We start from the raw sequence: 8,013 nt of genomic DNA on the forward strand, positions 1-8,013 counted from the left end.
GCAAAGGGAAAGATGGTTTTCTTTGCCTTCCACTAGAAGTTTGACAATTTCGGCATTTCCTTACATATTCATGAGCATCTCTAAACAGAGTGGGCTAGTAATATCCAGCATGAATGATTTTATGGGCTGTTGTATCAGCTCCAAAATGTCCTCCTACTGGTCCATCATGTAATTCCTGCAAGACCTTTTGTGCTTCAGGTTTTTCTAGGCATCTTAATAAGATTGAATCATAATTTTGCCTAAAAAGCACATCATCAATAATTGTGAATTTTTTTGCTTTTAATCTAATGGCCCTTTTGTTTTTGTAAGATAGGTTAGGAGGTGCATACCCATTTTTCAAATAAAAGATTAATTCAGCATATTGTGATTCTGAATCAGTAATACTTATCTGGTTGATTTCTTCGGTTTGATCTTTATCACCTGATTCTGGAATGTTGGATGCTCCTTCCAATAACCTGTAAAAACGTTGGCCTCTAACAATCTTTGCTGGTTTAATTTCTAAATCATATTCTTGAAGTGTTGTAACCTAGTTTGCCCTTTTTTCACCTAGTTCTCTTTGGATTAATAGTTGCCTTACTGCAGGGAAAGGAACTATAACTTTTGTGTGGGCTTTTAAAAGGAAGGGTCTGTAATGTTTGACAGCTTTATATACAGCAAAGGCTTGTTTTTCTACCTCAGAGTAATTCAATTCAGCACCCTGAAGATTTGAACTATAGAATGAAATGGGTGCTTCCGAATTGTGATCATTAATATGTGTGAGTACTACTGCATAAGATAAATCGGATGTGATAGTATACAGTGTGAAATGATTAGAAGAATTGGGGGTATTTAAGGCGGGGGCATTAATTATTGATTGTTTGATTAAATCAAATGCTTCCTTTTCTGTTGATCCCCACTTAAAGAATGAATTTTTCTTAATCATAGTTTGAAGTGGAAAAATGATTTGAGAAAAGTCTGGAACAAATATTTTGAAAAAATTGATTTGGCCTAAAAATGACTGCATGGATTTTTTATTATGAGGGAAAGGGATTTCAGAGATTTCTTTGATCCTATCGGGATCAATATAAATGCCATCTTTAGACATAATAAAGCCTAAGAGCTTTCCTTGGTCAAGAGCGAAGAAAGATTTTTTAGGGTTAAGTCAAATACCATATCTTTTGCAGCGTTGAAAGATTTGATTTAAATCGTGCAAATGATTGGACTTCTCCTTAGAAAATACAGTAATATCGTCTAGGTAGACGACTACTGTACTGTTAATCAACCCTTTAAAAGCTATATCCATCGCTCTTTGGAAAGTTGCTCCTGCATTAATAAGTCCGAAAGGCATTTTCTGATACGCATATGTTCCCCATTTTGTTCTGAATGTGGTTTTGAGTTGGTCATCAGGATGGACCAAAACATGGTTATATCCTGAGAAACCGTCTAGAAAGGACATTAACTCAGAGCCTGCTACTGATTGGAGTATCTGCTCCATAGTAGGTAATGGGAAATTATCTTTTAAGCTTGCCTTATTCAAATTTCTGAAATCTATACAAATCCTAATGTCGCCATTTTTCTTTCTGACTGGTACCATATTAGAGACTTAGTTTGAGTGCCGCACGGGAAAAATAATCTTAGCTTTCAAGAGTTTATTAAGTTCAGATTTTATTTGACTCTCTAAGTTCGGATGTATTTTTCTCAACTTCTGCTGAATTGGTTTCTGCTCGGGAAGCATTGGAATGGTATGCTGGATGATGGATGTATCATATGTCTTTAAATCATCATATTTCCAAGCAAAAACCTGTTTATTTTTCCGTAACAGTCTAATGAATGCTTCCTTTTCTTCCAAGGAAAGTCCTAATCCTAAATTAATGTTTTGAGGAGTTTGCTCAGTGCCAAGGTTTATCAATTCAAACCTTAGGATAGAACTTTGGAGCTTTGTATTAGTCACAAGTTTAAACCTGTCTTTAATATCATAAAGATCCTCAAGCTTCACCGCAGGCTTAGGGATTGAATTATCCTCGGGTTTACCTCTTATTTGATGGTCATGCTCGTTTTCCTCGATGATTTGATCATCATAGGACTTTTCGGAAGTTAAAAATTGTAAAATGTCTTCATCATGGTTGAATACTCTCCAATTAGTTACATTGTCGGGAATTGATGGCCTAAAAAGCAATTCTACTAAAAATCTATCTAGGGTATAGTCTTCGGAAGGTAGGAGCTTGGAAGCAACATTGGCTAGAAGGTCGGCTGCCGAATTTTGAGACCCGGGAATAGAAGAAATATTGAATGCCGAAAAGTGGGAGGTGAGTTCCTGTACCAGTGATTGATAATGTTTGAGGTGGGTGGAAAGACAATGAATTGTATTCCTTACCTATTTGATAATAATTTCAGAATCTCCAAACACTTTCAAATATTGGACCTTGAGGCCAATAGCTTTATATAGTCCTTGGACTAAGGCTTCGTATTCTGATGTGTTATTTGTGCATTCAAATTCTAGCCTACAGGACAGCATTGTTTTTTCTCCTTGCGGGCTAATCAAAATACATCCTGCTCCTGAGCCCTCACTAGATTTGGACCCATCGAAATATAACGACCAAAATAAAGAAGTATTAACAATTTTATTTACAGTTTTCTCAGTATCATTGAAACATCTTGACCTATCTGTTTGTGAATAATTTTCGATCTGAGATATAAAATGGTTTACTGAGAAAGGGGATGGTTGGGCAGCGAAGTTGCCAAAGAATGACTCTGATGAATAATTCCCCAAAATGTTGTTATTAAATGCTATTGGTTGGTTTTCTTGTTCAAATTCAGTAACTGTATGGGTCATATGTTTTTCTCGATCGATCAGAGAAGCCACATATGTGACCAATCAGTAGAAATATACCCATGTAGTTTTTCAGACCAATCCCTACTCAAGATCAAACCATAAAATTCAGGTATATCGGCGATTAAGATATCAATCCTTTGTACTATTCTGGGATCAGCAGATAACCTGATCGTTACGGAGTTGATCTCTCCCAAAACCTGTACTTTAGTCCTGTCCAACTGTACAATATGAATAGCAAACTTCTAGGGTTCAATGTTCAGTTTGGAACAAACTGAAGCTGGCATTATGTTAGAAGATGCCCCTGAGTCAATCAAGCAGTTGTGCAGGTTTCTATTGTAGATTTCATAGGTTAGAAGGAAAGGTGGAGTATGAGAATTTGATCTATCTCCTATTAGGAATGCATTAGTAGCTTTGACCATACCAGAAGGTGGTTGACCTGTATCGTTTGTAGCTTTAGCACTGGGAAGAGGTGAAGTAGGAACATCATTTAATTCTTTGAGAAGCAATTTTTGCTGATGTTTCAATTTACTAAGTTCAAACATGGTAATGTTTGCATTAGTCTTTTTCATGTCATCAACAATATTGTAATCCATTGAATCAGACACTACCAATGTCTTAGATGTTGATGGGATTGTTGAGGTTGAAGGTTGGTTTTGTGGAATTGTTACAGGTGGCTTCTTCGGGGGTACCTTTTCCTTTGTTGTAGCAGCACCTGCACTTCTTTTCTTCGAAGTTGTCTGAACAGGTTCAGAGGTACCTTTACTCCTGGTAGTGACAGGAAATGCTTCTTCTTCGTTTTCTGTATCGGAGTTAGGTAATATAAAATCCCACATTCCATGACATTCAACAACTTCCTCTTCTTCATCAGTTGGTGTAGCTGTTTCTTCTTCTCCTTCTTCAAGATCTGAATCTGCATTTGATATAACATTTGGTGGTTTTGATTCAGTTTTATTATAATTTCTAAAGGGTCTTTTGGTTGAGGTTTCGGCTACTTGTTTTTTGATTTCAACCATTTCATTTGACATAGTCTTGAGGACCTTTTGAAGACCTTCCATGTCATATGGATCTTTAGGGGTTTTCTTCTTTGAATCATCTTTAAAAGAAACTTTTTTGGTTTTTCTATCTTCAAGAGCGGCTTTCTTCTCTAGAGCATTAATACATTTCTTCACAGCAAGTGCTTCTTTCATGTTTTCAGCTAAAGTAGGTTTTCCAGCCCTGTCTACAAAAATAGCTATATTGGCAGGTAGGGCAGTTATATACCACTCGCTTCGGATTTGCTCACTTGGTCTGGAGGCTGTTGGGATTATATTCAAGGGTTTATTGAGTCGTGCATTGAATTCTTTAATTGGTTCCCTATGCTCTATCCTAAGATTGGAGAGATCATTTATTAGTGTAGCCAAAGACCTATCATCACCATACTTAGTAAGAAACTGTTCTTGGCAAGTCATCCAACTGGTAATGGAACCAGAAGGGAAAGAAAAATACCAGGATCCTGCTGATCCTTACAAAGTATAAGGGAAAAGCCTAACGACAACATCTTGCTCTGTTACTCCCTTCAAGTTAACTGCCAACATGAAGTTATTAATATGTTCCTCAGCTTGTGTTCCATCATCTGGATTAAACTTGGGTAGCCATTTTTCAGGTGCATCAGGTAATGCATGCAATGGGGCAGGCATATTGACTGCACCAGGCCTGGTCCATGGATCTGCCATTGTAACTGCAGTAGTGGATGATATTACTATTGAACTTACAGTAATCTGGGAAGGAGTTAATATTAAGGATTGAGTAGTTTGGGATGTTGTAGTTGCGAATCCCTGATGAACAACAATGTGTGATGAGGGAGTGGATGGTTGACTTCGCATGGGGGAAGGTGAGATGGAGAATGTGGATGAAAGTTCTTCACTGTCATATCCTTCAATGTTTTTCTTCGCTTTTTTCCTTTTGGGTAAAGGGAACTCAGTAGGTTCAATACCGAGCTTTCCACTCTGAAGTCTGGTGAGAGGGTGAGGTAAATTGAACTGCGAAGTCACACTGCTTTGCGATACCTCAGATTTCTGTGGTGAAATCGAGAAGCTCTGAAGTTTGTGGATAAGAGACTGAACTTGAGGGGATTCAAGACTTAGCTGTTCTGGAGTATGATGGGTTTGAGCAGTGGTAGTTGATTCCTCTTCTTCTTGTTTGGATACTGGAAGACCATCATGCAATTGGGAAGTACGAGGTGGTGTGGAGGGAGAATTACTCTTAGAATGGCCTGCAGATTTGGGTTTTCTTGCCATTCACAGTTGAGGCCCTCCTTCTAGCGCCAAAAATGTTGATGCCACGAAAATCGTTGTATCAACATTGGGGGATAACCACCTAGTCCGGACCTTAATACAACTCCTTTTCTGTTTGGAATGGTGGCTCCGACTGGGGATAATGGGACCAGTTTCCTAGAAATGAATAAACGGGACGAATGAATGATTGATTAACTAATCTAATGATAGGCGAATAACTTAATTTATCAGCGAAATAAAAAGAATTACTACTAATCCCGGGAACTATTGTACTTTGAAGTGTAGCACTTGATGATCTATGTTTATTAACAGGCATGTAGATGACTCCATCTAATAAACATGGACATTTACTCATTCAAGGATTAATTTGCTTAAATAGCTAAACAAGGTGATTAATGCAATATTGCTACACTCATTATTTATATCATCAATACATATATGATCAAAAGAAAAGCATTACCATAAACATCCAATAGTGGAGGGAATAAAGAAATGTTGTTAAAACACATACATATATTCGATAATAGCAAAGGCGATCAAATAACAAGTCATATAAAAAGAATGGATTCAGACATAGATAATAGTACCATATGAGCTGCGAGTCACTCTCCAATATCAATTGCTATTTGAAATTCTTCCTCTAATGCAGAAATACTTTCAAACAAAGACGGTAGTGCACATTTGCATAAAAGCTTCTTTGCCAAAATCAGAATGATTGGTCCAGTTTTATAAAAGAATATGCTTGAAGTATAGTAGTGCAACTTCACGTTTTAAGTCAAGTACAAAACTTTACGACCCCTTCTAACAACATGAAAGGGTCTTTAAATACTGAATTAAACTAACTATCTATGAAACTGAAATCCTACTTAATTGGTATCAAATGATCTTGAATATCTCCTTCTCAGCAACCTGGCAGTCGGCAGTATGAATCATCAAGTAGGCTGTTTTCCTTTAAACTTGAGCTGACTTATAGCAAGCATTGGCTCCACTTCGGGTGGTCCGTTGAGGCGAGAGTTAAGCTGGGTGGCATAGGTGGCATCCTAAATATCGGGGATAATATACCTGATTGCATTTGTAAGGCATTTGAGGGCAGCTCTTTGACTATGTGGTATTACCAAGAAGAACCAATAGGTGTCCCATGTTATACTGTTAATTCCAACAATTAATCTCCCCTTTTCCTCTAGATCTGGATAACATGACTTCTCCAATGTTTTCACCACTGTCAATTTACCTGGAGTGCATTGGGAAATCATGTTTGACAAGTAGAGAGTATTATTAACCAATTCAACTAAATTACTTGTGGTTGATTTGCATCTTGAAATTGCCCTCTCTGCTTTCATTAACTGGGACTGCCATTCTGTAAACAATATTTCTTTATGTGACTCTAAAATTCTTGGTAAATTTGCCACTTGTCCCTGATTAGTATCTTGCCAGTCAAGAAATTCAGTTAATGTTTCTTCAGCTTGATCCAATTCTGTTCTAGCCTTTTCTGTTTGTTTACTTATTGATGCCGTCAATTCGCATAGTGGTTCCGCCTGGGCGATTTGTTGAAATAGAAGCTTGATTTGTGTTATTAATGCCTTAATTAAGTGTAATGCTTCTAATTTGAATTCGGCTATTTGTAGAACGCCCTTTGTCTTCTCAAGTTGTGTTGATAGTTGAGCAATCTGCTCATCTTTTGACTTCAGCATTTGTTCATTTGCTGCCCTCAGTTGTGCCAAGGCTTCAGACAACTCTTTCTGCTTCTAGATTGTGTTGTGATCAATCCTCTATTTCTCTTCTCGCAATTGTTGAGTTAATTGATTATTTATTTATTGTTGTGTTAACAATTGATGTTCTGCCTGCTCCGCTTTCTGTTGTGCTTCTGTTAGTTGTGCTTGCAATAAAAAGATTTCCTGGTCTTTCGTTTGTTTTTTTTTAATAAAAGACTCACCTCTTATGCCTTGTCTACTGTTGCTACTCAATAGGCTCCAACATATTGTGATAGTTTTGTTAGGTCATCAGAGGGGTCAAATTCCTCCTTCCAAACCACATTGCCCATGACCATTTGTTCTGGGAAAAGGGAAGGTTGATCAGTCCTTCTTCTCTTCCTCTGTCGTTTTACCACAGCTTTGTGCCTTGGGCTATAGAAGACATCCAAGGGAGGAATTTCTTCTATCTGCAAAATAATTTGATCGGAGGGGTCTTTTGGGATTATTTCTACTTCCTTTGAACTGGGTAGGCCGCTGGTTCCACTTGGAACCTATTGTGAAGTTGTTTCCTGTGTATCTGCTGCTTTCCAAGTTTCAGTGTCCTTTGAACATTCAAGACTACTGATAATTGAATCAAATTGCTGCCATTCGTGGAGCAATTTGGGATCAATTTGAGTATCCACATTCTCTTCTATGTTGCTCTGTTTCTGCTCTTTAGTCTGGGTTTCCTCTTGCACTTTCTCTTATTTTTCTGTTGTAACCAGCGGTTCCTTTGAATGTTGCTGCTTAGGCTCGCTTGGTCCTGTTTTTGGGGTTGTTGCTAACAGATCTAGAGGCAGAGTTTGCAACCTCTGTTCTCTAAGCCTGTTGAATTAAACTAACCGTTCATCTTTGTATTCCATTATGGCCAACGATCTAACTTGATACATTGATTCAGCCGAGGAGAATAGGTCATCAAATTTATCTTCCATATGATCAAACTTTGTCAATTTGGCCTGTTCAAGAGCATTATAGGCGACTTTGTTGGGATCAAATTGCCTGCTAGGGAGAGTCACTAGAGTTAATGATTTCATCTTCGTAGCTTCTTTTTCTGCATGTTTAAAATCATGCAAAGTGTAGACACCACATCTCAGAGGAAAGGAGGGCCAGACCTGCTTCTTATTTTTCTTTAGAGTTTGTGTAACTTCCTTGGCAATAATCTGATAGGCTATCTCCCTTGCCAGCAGTTTGTCAGGTA

Source organism: Pinus tabuliformis, chromosome 6 (genome assembly GCF_031772625.1).
Source record: "Pinus tabuliformis cultivar Carrire ecotype Pingquan chromosome 6, CPIR1, whole genome shotgun sequence".
Taxonomy (NCBI): Eukaryota; Viridiplantae; Streptophyta; class Pinopsida; order Pinales; family Pinaceae; genus Pinus; species Pinus tabuliformis.